General features: G+C 39.3%; 1 protein-coding gene and 1 long non-coding RNA gene across 4 annotated transcripts in view; both read left to right on the forward strand.

Annotated features, from left to right (window-relative positions):
* The window catches only part of GMDS (GDP-mannose 4,6-dehydratase), a 409,857-nt gene that overhangs the window by 210,357 nt on the left and 185,667 nt on the right, over positions 1–13,833 (forward strand). The gene's annotated exons all lie outside the window — the stretch shown is intronic.
* LOC308189350 overlaps positions 1–13,833 on the forward strand; it is a 117,512-nt gene that overhangs the window by 25,019 nt on the left and 78,660 nt on the right. Inside the window, exon 1 of the long non-coding RNA XR_013946313.1 lies at positions 1–13,833. This exon is cut by the window's left edge and continues 25,019 nt beyond it; it is cut by the window's right edge and continues 17,109 nt beyond it. This is a non-coding gene — a long non-coding RNA (uncharacterized lncRNA).

A 13,833-nucleotide genomic window follows, 5' to 3' on the forward strand; every position in this document is an offset into this window, starting at 1 on the left:
CATATTTACATGGCTAAGGGGAAAAAATAGTAACACTTCCATTTCTTAAACACCGTTGAACTCGAAGCTGTGAGCAGAGGTCCTGCCATTAGATTTGAGCTGTATTTTACGGTGTCCATGTGTGTGCAGCTCAACAAAGGGTTGATTAAGCGTGGATTTATTGTTGCGCTTTTACAGAAAACCTTAGCATGTCTTGCAGTTTCTAGAGACAGACATGTTAATGAAACCCTTTGGCAAACCTAGAATTCCAAAATAGGCAATACGCAGAAAGTCTGGTCTTGCAGCTAAGAAGAAAAGTATGCGTATACACTGTGATTATGTAAATACTTTTTGATCCTGTGTATAGATCATCATAATTAGGGGGCAGAATGGAAGACTTACTTGCCCGTGAAACACTTCGACCCACAGACCATCTCTGTATTTAAGACCAAGGGGTTCTTTCCTGATAGATCTAGTAGAATCCTTTAAAAAAAAAATGGTCTTTTCAGATCTGTTATTAGTTGTAAGTAACTCGTTTACAAACAACTTAGCGGAGGTAAGGAGAGGCATACATCTTTTGAGTCTCAGGGAAGTCAAAAAGGAAGCCGTCAGGAGGGAGGGGGAGAAAAGCACAGCTTTCCATACAAGCATCCTCAGATGCATTCGTAGGTTTTTAGGTGTGGAATTTTTTCACCGACACTTTGCAAATCTTGGTGGGATTAGAAAGTTCTGAAAGGAAAATCTGGTCCATTGGATATTTTTAGGTAGGAACTGTTATTTGATTTCTAAAGGAAGGGAAATGCCTGCTAATGATGGTTTAACTAACAGCTTCAAATGTATGTCTGCATGCATCACTACCTTTACCACATACATATTTTTGTCCTTCTCTGTCTTCTAAAGCTTAAGTTCCCTCTCAAATCTTGGATACCATCATTTTAGGAGGTCCTGGCTGCACAAACTGAAGTTCAGGGTCATAACAATTACGTGTTGGTATCTATATATGGGGAGGGAGGGGATTAAAAATATGACCACCTGGTAGTATTAAGTAGATGAACAATACCAGTGAAATGAATTTATACCTTTGCCTAACATTAAGCACATGCTTAACTTTTTTTTCTCAATCAAAAAAAAAAATAAAAAGACTTTTTAGAAGTATAGAACTTCATGGTAAAGGATGATGGCGGTGGCTTAAATTGCTATTTCTAAAATAAAGCAGGGCAAAAAATAAAATTCCTTGTCCACCATGTTTAGGTTTTAACAAATTAACCTGGGAATGTATGATATGCTACAGCAAGACAATCTTAAATATTTCTGGAGTTTTATTTCCTTGGAATTATGTATGGAACTATTATGTAGGCAAACAATACTTACACTGGTTATAGCACCTGGGGAGAAGAGCCTCTAGCTGTTGTGTTGTGTGGATTTTTATTTTTATTATAGTTTGAAGGATTTTGATCATTTCCCCATACAGTGAAGAAATGTGATTTTGCAAAAACGTCTACTACAGTGATCACAGAGTTGTTTTCCATGTAATCTCGGTTATATGGACATCTACTACTTAGTTGCAAAAGTGCTGGGGCAACTGACACTCTGGAGCAGCTGACTCATGCTGGTTGTTAACTTCGGTGTCATCTTTGTGAAGCTGACCCACGCAGCTCCTCTGTGGGAACTGACGTCTTTAAAATTACTTGCAGATAGTCTGCACTTTTTCAGGGAGGGAGAAGCACTGTGGACAGGTTTTCAGAAGTGCTCATCATCCCATTGTGTCCCCAGAAGTTGTAGAGATCTCCTCATCACTCACCAGGCTCTCGGTGCAAGCTACCTACTACTGAAGTATGACTGCGTGTGGGAAGCAATTACTGATTGTGCAAATGCTTTAGATCACGAAATAGATTGTTTATTTTATGGGCTGCCCAGACCAAGATCAGAGCCCCAGTCCAGCAGGTACTCCTCAAGGAGATTGTGGCAAGCCCTGTCTGGAAGGGGTTTGCACTTTTACACAGCCAGGCTGAGCAGCGTGAACATCATGAGGCATTTAACTGGATGTGGGAAATGGGAGGGAGTGCAAAGAGAGGAGGGTAAGAAAATCCAACGTGAAAAAGTAGAAAATGGCAAACGTGGAATAAGGCTGCTGTGTAGATGCTGAGGGAGGAGTGGGAGGGGACCTCTGGAAACAGCTATTCATCATGGGGAAGGAATGTGAGAGCGGGTTTGCTGGTTGCTTTGCTTTTTTTCTTTTTTTAAAGAAGAAAAAAGTTGGACACTGATGACGACATTGTTGTCCCAAGGTCCCTCTTTCAGCTGCTTGTCATGGGTCTTGCCAGCTCGATTTTTGGCTTTTTTCTCTCAGCAGCTTTTCTTCCTCATGTTCACATGGCCAAAGGAAACGAGGAGGCTGCTTCACCTGTGATGCTTCTGAAATGGGATCTCCAGTGAACTTGTCTCAGTATAAGACACATTGTGTAATGTTTCATTGAATATTAGTGATGTTTTGATGCAGAAACAAACCATTATGGGTTTTGGTTTTTTTTCCCTTTTTTTCTTTTCTTTTTTTTTAAATTCAAGATAGGTAGCTACACACTGCAAAACGTTATTCTGAAAGAGACAGTGTGAGGATAGGATAAAATCATGTTCAGTTATGAAAATTTTAAAATCTAGCTGTAAAAGGAGGCTTCTGAACTGTTTTTTTTTCTGAAAAAAATGTTTAGAGCAAAGGTATAGCTATAAATTTTATTTAAGAATTACATGTTCTTGGCTTTATATACTTTGCCATAGCCTTGTTTGCTTTTGAATGCTGTCTTAGTTTTGTTAATAAAAAAATACTCATAATGCTTTTGCTCTTGAATGCCTTGTAGTTTTGATTGCAGGTCCTTAAAACTGCTTGTGCCAAAAGGTGCTGAATGAATATACATATTTGAGAAATTCTATACAGAATACTGCTGAAATGCCTCCTTTCTTTTCTTTCTTTCTTTCTTTCTTTCTTTCTTTCTTTCTTTCTTTCTTTCTTTCTTTCTTTCTTTCTTTCTTTCTTTCTTTCTTTCTTTCTTTCTCTTTCTTTCTTTTTCTTTCTTTCTTTCTTTCTTTCTTTCTTTCTTTCTTTCTTTCTTTCTTTCTTTTTTCTTTCTTTCTTTCTTTTTCTTTCTTTCTCTCTCTCTCTCCCCCTCTCTCTCTTCAAGACCTGCATTTTAAAAGTGCATAAAGCTCTGGACTTTTTTTCTGTTTAAGCACACCACAATGAAAGAGAGTTTGGGTTTTCTATTCCAGTTGTTGAGGTTCATATCTGTTTTCCCATTTGCCTTCTTTCTTCAAAGTTAGCTGTGATATGTGATGGGAAAATGGGGGAAGAGGAAATGCAAGAATCACTGAATTTTGTGGACAAATGCCCTTTCCTATCTTCCTTAGAAAACGTCAAAACACTGACTTCAAAGCAGTGCTATACTTTTTTTTTTCCCCTCTCCTTAGGCACACATACCCTTTTTTGTTATCTATGATATATGGTTATGTTATTCTAGAAACGTTTTGGATAGTGAGTGGAGCCAAAAAGAAATGAGAAAAGCAATTTACAAGTCTGTATACAGAATGTACGTGATCATTTGATTTAATTTCTTAAGCATTAAGCAAACTTTCTTAAATACAATTGCTAACATAGATTAAGAAGGTAACTATGAAAAAGCCAATTGGCATATTTGATGGGAAACCAATTCATATACTTTTTTATTCCAGAGAGAAAGAGGGATGTTGTGCTAGTAATTATTTATTAAAATCAAAGCCCGGTTCAGACTGTCACAACTAAATTTTACAGACTACTGAAGCATTCAAGTCTACTCTCTCACTTAAGAAATCAGGCAGTTACCTTTTCCATGGGAATGTTGTTCTCTGCTTTTTAGTTGAATGTGTTGATTGCATATTAAAATAAATACTAGGAATTTGGGGGTGAGATGAGAAAGGAGAGAAAGGTAGCAATGACTCCTGAATAAGTACTTCTTGATTCAATTGAGCAAAGCTGGAAGTGTATGACAGAATGGAAGCATTTTTCTCCTATTAGATCCAAGAAACTATTGATTTAATCTGAGAATGATTAGATTTTTTTTTCTGAAATTCCAGTTTTACAGTGATCTCTGTTTTTCAAGATGTTATTTTCATGTGAATGTGTACCCAACTCATTTTTTTAATAATTTTTAATGCTTCTTGAAATATCTAGACTTCACATTGCAAAAATAATTCTATGCTGACAGTTACTGTTTTATCTGCATAGTGCCATGTGATAGAACTATCTGATATGGATGAATCCAGTCTTTGCAGGCATTCCCAGCTTGTTTGGAAACTCCACTGAAATTAGATAAAATGCTGCTTTCAGGAAGATGCAGTAACTGTAATTTCAGGGTGTTTTTCATTTTTTTTCGTTTTCTATTGAACGTCTCATTCACTGAGGTTATTGTTATTGATGGTCAGAAGTGAATCATATACTCATAGAGACAGCAGGAAAGTGCACCTCTTCCTGACTTACAGGAACAACATAGTTGAGGCATGAAGAGTTCTGTTGTCTCTACAGACATCCAGACTTTTTTTTTTTTTTTTAAGTCACTGGTTGTCCATAGAAGTTGTGAAAATCCCTTTCCTGGGCTTGGAACAGATTGCATCTCGGAAACGTGCATGCTGACTTTCAGTGGTCTTATGAAGGCATAGATGGAATATAGTTATTCGACTCTATTGAGAACATGAATTAAACAAACTTTTACAATTTATTTTTATTTTCAAAGAGACTAGTGCTGTAGAGCTTGAACGCTTCCATTTTGGTGTGTGGACTCAGTCTACCTATTGAAAAAGTGAGGACCATTCAGTTCAGGAAATCAAATTCCTTTATGGTATTTGAAGTTGAGCGTTCAGGAGCTGAGGTGCCTAGAGTAATAGGCTGCTTTGGAAAATGCAGAGCTGATGTTTGCTGCTTTACCTTTCTGCTTTTAAATAAAATTTAAAAAATAAGAGGAAAGTTCCAGTCAGACACTGGGCTTCTAACATGCAATGAAGGGGCTGATGTAGCTGGTGACTTAATTGTTGGCTTCGGGATTTGCTGTTAAGCTTTCTTTGGTTCTGGTGCTCCGGTGAGTGGCATAATTAATTGGGTCTAGCAGTGTGGTACATAGCTAGAAAAACTGGATTTTGCTGATTTATGAGGATATTTTGTGTTGGGCCTGAGAAGTATGTGCTCAGACCTCTTTCAGGTGTGGAGTTTTGTCCGACCTGGGTATGGAGGGAGCACTGGCTCATGAAATATATCAAACTATGAAGATATTAATATCTTCGGGCTCTTCAGGCACTGGGGCTGAGCTTTGCTAGTTCAGCTGCAGTTGTCTGCCACGGACTGGTCTGTAATGCTCCCCCTCCAGCTAGTGCCTCATTTGGCCAGGTTTTAGGATGGAGAGTTTGCGCTGGTGCATAGGTCTTTCTTCGGAGTTGTGTCTTTCTTTTTACTTGGATTTTACCCTTGCCTACATCACTGTTCAGCCTCAGTAAGAAAGGAACAAAGTCAGTTGTGAAGAGCATTAGGGGAATAATTTGATGGTCTCTACGGCATTGCTTTAGGATCCAGTCCAGCAAAGTGCTGGAGTCCTCCTGCAGCTGCTCTCTCCATAAAAAAGCAGTGTTTAAGAAAGCACAACAGGTTTTCTGTAAGGTCACTGTCATTTTTTACATTCTTTCTTTGTCTTTTGTATTTATTTATTTTTTTATGTACTTCCTAAAAATATCCTGATGTCAACGACAGAGTTTGTTGAAATCCAGGTTTTGGGTTTTGTTTATAGCTTCTTCTTTTTTTTTTTTTTTTTTTTTAATCTTCCTGTTTCTTATATCTTTTTGAATGCAGGTTTAAATTAAAAATTGTAGCTCTTTACTGGGATGTGTGGACACATTAAGCTGATATATGTGCTAGATAAAGGTGTAGTTAAACGTGCGGGAGGACTTCATTTTTCCCAGGGTAACTCTTCTTTTTTGTCTTTAAAATGAGAAGTAATTGCACTTATCTCTGTAGCATAAAGCTTATCTCCACCATAATTTAATTTTTGTCTGGTGTATTCTAATAAATTATAGACCCTTATTATTTTTCCAACACAGATGCCCGTCATGACATTTCTAGGTCAGATGACTTCAGATCTCAGACTGTTCTTTAAAAATTACTGTGCTGGTTCTACTTTACCCATTAGGTATCCAGAGCATCCTTTTAACTTCTCGGAGGAGAGGTGCCAAATTATTTAAGTATTTAATGTTTTCATCATGCAGTTATGTTCGTTTTTTGTTGACATCGGCAAAGTTTCCCCACACTTCTCAGTTAGGTCAGTATTTTGAAAGTTAACATTTGGTGGGGAGTTTATGGATGAATGATAAAACCTTGCAGCCTGTAAAGATAAATCTTGAGTAGCTGCCAGTAGGTAAATGACTAACTTCAATTCAAGCAATTTAACAGCAATCAGTGTGAGGTCAAGTAACTCTGGACAGTGTAGTGTAATGTATCATCTTTTTTTCCTTTTCTTTCTTTGCAAGTAAACCACTGCTGGCTTCTGGTCTCAGAAGTTAACTTTTTTTTTAGTACATTTCCTGTAGATTGTGCCCCTCAGAAGTCAAGTAAGGTACTGCCACGATTCGGAGGGGACATCAACAAATGGAAATGACGCTAATGTGAACCAATGGATTATTTGCATTCCAGTGCTTAAGTTATCACTTAATAGTTATAGGCTCTGGTGGCAAGGCTGGGCTGTGTTATGTTAGACTCAGGAACAAATGCTAATATCTTCAATGTTTTCAAATTCCCAACCATATTTGGTAAATTGTGCTAGTGTCGACCCTTGGAGGCTGCCAAGAGTCTTGTTGGCAAAAATGCCACTTTGGTGAAGAAATAACTTCTACCACAGCTTTATTTGAAGGCTGTCCTCATTTAAAGGGGTATCATCTCTCTTTTCATGACTCAGGTTTTCTCTTTTTTTTTTTTAATTAAATGCATTCAACTCCTTAATAATGGGTTTAATGTAAATTACTCTCGTGTATTATATGCTTTTCCCTACTTTGAATGTTTTAATCTTTATATAATCCTTTCAGCAGTAAAGAATCCAGTTAATCTGCTCTGCAAACTGTTGTAAATTGTCGTACAAATCCTTCTGACCTGCATGTGTGTGCTGACACTCTTTAAGAACAGAGCAAAATTAAAAGTTCCTTTGCATTGCTGAGTGCAGCAGGTCTGACCCAGACGTTTGAAGGGACAAATTCCTGTACGTTTAAATATAGGATACGCTGTACCAGCCCAGCCGTAGTTCAGTCCAGTTCTGTCTCTGACGGCCGCCAGCTCATCGCGCCTACCAAGAAAGGACGAGAAACTTGGAGCGGGCAGTTGTGGAATAAATGCGTCATGGGGGAAACTTCTTCATCTTTCACTCTTTTAGAGTTGCATTTATGCCCTGAAGCATAAGGATTCCAACCCAAGTTCTTGTGGATTTCTTTTAATTGTGAGTTTTTAAATACAGCTAGTGTTGATCAGTCATTATAAGGGGTATTGGCTGTTCTGTGTTTACACAAGTAACATACATTTAAAAAAATAAATATAGAATGTCTAGGTTTGAATAGTGTTGACATGATAGAGTAAAATAACCTAAATCTCTTTTTCTTTAAAAAATTTAAGGAATTGGGTTTCATGTGTACAAGCAGAACTGTAAATCCACTGTTTAAGAAGATTTGAGAATGTAGCCCTGTATTGCTGCACTTGCAGACATCAGGTGGAAAACTGCCATTCCTGTGGTTATTCCACGTCAACCCAGAGGTCTGGTTAAATGTATACAAGTCTTCAGGACTGGAAACCCAATGGAAATTATTTTTGAAAGGTCTTGAAATAACCCATTTCCTTTTTTACTTTGTTAAGAATTGAATCCCCACGCAAATGGTGTCTCAGACTCCTTGCTGCTGCTGCAGAGATCCTGCAAGAAAGTCACAACTCTCATCCCCTGAAAGATATCACGTGCCCTTGTTGGAGCCATTTGTTGGATCACTGTGCAGGGAGTGATACCTTAATATGCACAGTGAGACCAAAAAGGTTACCATTAACCTTCAAAGGGCCAACGCAATAGCAGCATACATGTGTTAAAAGAGGAGTGTCGTATTGTAGCAAAATGAATCCAGTGATTTTCTGGCAAATGGAAATTTTTCACATTTGTTTTCCAATAGTGTACTGGTCAGTAGCTGAAGTTGCTTTCTTCTGGTTGGGGTACATTTGGGGGTGTTTGCTACGTTTATGCTCTCCACCTGTCAGTGGACCTCCGTACTTTAAAACACAAGTAAGGGTATGAAAAACTGTTCAAAAGAAAATTGAGTAACTCAGGACTTAGCCCAGTAGTTGTGCAGCTGGGCACAGTGTGCCGCCAGACCATAAAGTCCCCAAGTAATTTTTTTTAAAGCAGTTCTTCCATTTAACGGCGTTGCAAACAATCTTGCATTTCTGTGAGATTTTTACAGTTAAAGTTACAGTTAAAATAAATCAACGCTGATTTGATTTCTTTATTTTTTTTGTCTTACACTTTCTTCCATGTATAGAGCTGGAATATGCTTTGTGTGCTTTTGTGTACACACATACATGTATACACTGCAGAGTCTTTCATTAAAAAAGCAAGCAGGAGAGCAGAGAAGCAAAACCAAGGGAGCTGATGCTGTTCTGCCTCCATTCCCACTAGAGTGCTCACTGTGCCACGCTAGCTGCTGATTCACTTTTCAGATCGTGAATGATGACTCTTGCCTTGTCCCTGCTGTGCCTGAGATGAAAGCAGATGCCCTTGATCATATGGTGTAATCTGAATCCTCAGATTTCAGTTTGACCTGGCAGGATTTCTTATGAAGACTGTCTATATAATACCCAGAACTGTTAAAGAAAAAAAAAAAAAAAGAAAAAAAAACCAACTAACACCACAGAAGCATTGCATATGGGTTTGTGTTAGGTTTGTAAGTTTCTGTCACTGATTTCAGTGTGTTATGACTTCAGAGGGTCACTGCTGTAGCTAGGATGCTTCACCTCAGTAATTCTCAAAATTCAGACTGTGCACTGACTGCTGAGCCATGTTCAAAACCTGTGGAAGTTTCTTCAGCGACTTTTTGCAATGTTCTCTGCCATCTATTCTCTGCCCGTTTGAACATGAGATTACTGTGTATAGCATTTCATTTGAGCACCAACTCCTGGTAAGCGTGGTTTCCTTCTGTTGACTGACAGCTGCCTTCAGCAAGAGTTGTGCTCACAAGAGAGATGCAGACCCTGCCCTATCCGGGCCATGTAAGGCAGGAAGCAAACTCCTGTTCAGCCCCTGTACATCTCACTGCTGTAGTTTTGTCACCTGACTGGTTTCTGCACAGCATTTAGGCAGGGAAGCTGATGTTTTCTGTGGCTGACTGTCCTGAAATATTTGGAAGAAGGCAGTAGAGGTAGAAGGCAGCCATATCTGATGGGAGAAAGCAGGGAACACAGCTCTATGATGCATCTAGCTAGAAGGTAGCTGACCCATTCAAACATGAGCCAGGTGGCTAACCAGAGACTTTGTTTGGTCTAAATACTGTCTGTGTTGAGCAGAGTGACTAATATTTTGCCCTTTCAGTTTGCTGAATCGCTTTCTGTCACAGCAGTGCCAGAAGAAACGCTGTTCACACCATCCTGAGGATTTTCAGGTTCTCAGAATTCTCTCACAGGGGTATGCTTTGACTAGATACTGTCCTTAACATCATTTAACAATGCTTTCCAAATAATTGTTGTGTCTTCTTACCCTGATCTTCAAGGTATGCATGTTATATATGCACATAACATCTTCCTATGATAGTTATCCACTGAACGTGCCAGTCCAGTAATTTGAGACAGGCGGGCTAGGAAAAGCAGCAGAGTGTAAGGCAGATCAGTAGGCATTAGATAAAGACATTGCACTTCAGGAACATGTGGAGCGAACAAAATAGCTAAAGGGTTACTGAAAGATGAAGACTCACTTTGATCAGAATAATGCAGCTGGGAAGGAACAGATATGGGTGCATGAGATGTTCACAGTCTGGACTGACCTTTTTTTTAAAAAAATGTTCAAAAGGAAATTGAATAAAGGAAGGTGGAGTGGGGGAAGGAAGAAAGTCACTTAAAAATGGTCAGAAAGGAATTGTAAGATACAAGTAATGAAAATCTAATTGCATTCAGATAAAGACAACTGGTTTTGATAGGATGGAGAGAAAGGCAGAAGACAGGCTATTCTTCAGGACCATGAGGAATAGCCTGCTGACTACAGTCAGTGCTTCTCCTCGGACTACTGGCAAGGAGGGACACCTTAATCACAAGGGAAAGGCTTTATTCTATTCCTGTTCATCTGCTCATTGGGAATTGTGGCCTTATAATATCTTGACTGGTGGTTTGGAGTAGCTAAGGCTTATTTCAGAAGACTAGGACTCCAGTGAACTTAAGGAACAATTTTGTGTATTTTCGATTGTTTTCTGCTGCTAACTGTAAATCCTACAGTTTGGGCTATCATCTCTGAAAACTTGCCCCTTGCAACCACAGTCTTGTTCTGTGGCAGCTTTTAATCTATGTATTACATCTTAGTTCAGAGGGTAATAGTTGGTTAGTGGCTCCTACAGTTTCTAATAAATAGCTGTGGACACAATCAAACACCTGCAAAATAGAGGTGGCAAAATACAAAGTGTAAATTCAGAATAGTGTAATCATCTATTTAAATTACCATTCCTTTCATCAAAGGCACGGCCATCTGCCCTTCCCCCAAAGCCCTGCTTTCTTCAGCTCACTTTTCTGTGAATAATTTTTAAGTTCTGCTTTCAAAGTAAGCTCAAAATTAAAGTTCAGAGATTAGTTTTGCTCACTTCTGAAATGCATTTTTTATGCATTTGTCTAAGTTGTGGCTGTTTGTCAGAAAATAGGAGAGCCTGAAGGATTTCTGCACTAGAGAGTAGTATTCAAATAATATTTTGGCTGTTACTGAATAGGCACCATTGTACCATTAGTCCTTTTTTCCCCCAGATCAGACAAGGATCACAAAAGAAGGCTGTTTTGTTTTCCTTGATTACTATGAGATTGGATGTTGGGAAAAAGCAGTCATGATGATTCAAGAAAAGGTGTTTAAAAATATGACTAAATTTTATGAGTCTCACTGGAAATAATTATCCTGATGAAAAGTACCTGTAAGGAATATGAGGTTACCCAAGATATTATGACCTGTTACATTCGTGGTGGATTCCTTCCCAGTGTTAAAATAAATAAATAAAGTGAAGTGGATCCTGAAAATGAAGAGATTAAAAAAGCTCATGATTTATTTAACCTAAAAAGAGTAAGTATCAAGCTGTTTGCCTTTTTGGTTTTCTGAACTTCCAGGGAATACTTGAGTTTTGCTTTTAAACTTTCCCTTGAAACTAGAGAGACTTTACTTTTCTTTGGTTTTGTTTTCAATTCTTTTAAAAAAGAAAGCTATGAAGCCTCTGCAGTCTTACATCACTGGGAGGAAGAGCTCTAAGGAAAGCACCAAAGAGTGCGAGCAACAAAAATCACAGCTCTGTGTTTATGCTGCAGAACATGAAGTCTGTTTCCTGCCATCGGTGGCTTCTTGTCAAACGGTTGAACTTGTAACTGGTTAGTTTTAGAAGTACCACTTTAAGAAAAACTCCCTGACCACTTCTCTTTTCTACTTAGCCATTCTTCTCCCTAACGTGAGCTGGAGCCTTCCCCGACCCCAACCTAGCTTGTCTAGAAATCCTTTCCCTTCAGAGGATAGCTGTTTTTATAAGTTAGAACAGCAGCATAAGTCATTCATAGGCATCCACAATTTGATTGATGAGTTATTACATTAATGCAGTAAAATGATCTTCAGCACAGTGTTCGGATAGTTCCACTTTGTAGCTTCTGAAATGCTAAGCAGCATGGCATAAACACATGGGAAGAAAAGCAAACCTTGACAAAGATGAAGTGATACCAGAAGAAAAAAAAAAAAAAAAAGAAGGAAAAAAAAAGGACAAGGTGCCCAAAGATTGATGAAATATCAGGTTGTTAAGGAATACAGTGAAAATAGGCAAAGAAAAAAAAAAAAGCCAGCAACAACAACAACAAAAAACATATTACTGGAAGATTGCTGTATTATTATATGGAGGCTTGAATGTGTTGCCTTTTATTTCCCAAGTAACTGGAAAGTACCTATAAAACACTTCAGGAAAACACATTGTTATGCTACAGCGATTTGTAAAGGTATTTATGTCGTTCAAACTCCACACCTTAAAATAATTTCGAACTCGTATTTCCCACGTTTTAAAGCAATGTCTATATGCAAATTCAGGCTTGGAAACAGAGGCCTTTCCTTACAGATGAAATGTTTCTTTACGCTTCTATACTTGGTTTGTATTGATTTTACACCGAAGAGGAGTCCAGCACTTTAGCACAGTGCACTAAATTAAGCTTTTCCATCGAAAGTCTGATGTTGTGTCAAAGCACAAGTTAAATCTCGTGGATGACGTCACCGTGCAATTAAAGGCAGAGGTTAGCACTCCTCTGCGCAGGTACCTTCCCCTCAAGCTATCTGCAATAACAGAGTTGCTAAAATACAGCTGTGGCTGCTGAGGAATGCTGAAGCACAGTCAGAGACTCGCTGTGTTTTAAAGAAGAATGTGTGTGGCAGTGAGAGGTTTAATTGCTCCTGTTACGCGTCTTCTGGTGTGGGGGAGCCTTTGCTTGGATAGCTCAGAGTGACTGCCTTTGACTGTGAGTCTGACATCTGCTTTTTCACCCTCTTCTCCCCTCCTGAAATAGTGCAGTCACGGCAGATTGTGGCAGCATGTTGTGTTTTCTCAGCGTCACCCATTCATTCCCATTGATCAATTCTGTCTTTCAGCAGGCAGAGCTATTCGGTGCCCTCAGAGCTGCAGGTACAGCCGTGAGGATAATGGCTGGTCCTTAAGTAGGAGGTACTGCTCTCCTCGTCTGTTTGACCTTAGTTTTATCGCCTGGCAGTTCTGCAAAGTAATGGTTTAATCATCCCTTCCCCGAGTTCCCTCTTTCACCTCTCCTACCCTCCCCGCTCTCCAGTATAACGTTTCTGCTAATCATCACCAGGTTTTTTAACCTGATGCTACCACGTTATGTTTTGTTCCTGCTCTGATCATACACCATCACCGTGTTCACTTGGATGGGAACACCTAGGCGGTCTTCACTTCTACTCCACGCGATCGTCACTTCTGCATTGGCCCATGATTGACAGAGGTACCTAGATTTGGTACAGCTGGGAAGTTGTTTAACCGAATGTCACTAGAAATGTAGAAGCGGACTCACGAGGAGACAGGAATACATTTACTTTTCAATGGGGTGCAAAGAAGAAAATGCAAATAGCCCCCAGCTGCGGTAATTTGTTACAGAAAGCCAGGGGCTGAGTGCTAGAAGCTGGTCAGAACCCCAAAGCTTGCGTCTGGTCCTGAACTTCCCCAGATCCTGAGTGAATTCAAAGTGATAATTTTATTGTTTGGTTTTCTATGAAGAATAATCAGAATAACTGTTACAAAGAATAATCTGGAAGCAAAGCGGAAAAGGATTGCAGCTTCCTCATATGAGGCTGAGCTCATTTCCAGTTGTAAGCTGGGAGCAGCAGTAGTGTATGCAACCAGCAGATTTTAGCTGTGGTGTCTCTGCCAGCTAACAATCACACGGCTCTCCGAGCTTCTTGTAGGCCAGAGCACTTACCCACAGAGCAGCCTTGAACTGCACTTGCCCTGTTGCAAAGCCATGCAAGGGCCTCGCTCTCCATACTTCCAGCGACGTGCAACTTGCAGGAGAAATGCAAACTGCAAACATGTAAACAGCTGTTGGGTGAA

This window comes from Anser brachyrhynchus (assembly GCF_964034855.1).
Source record: "Anser brachyrhynchus genome assembly, chromosome: 2".
Classification (NCBI taxonomy): Eukaryota; Metazoa; Chordata; class Aves; order Anseriformes; family Anatidae; genus Anser; species Anser brachyrhynchus.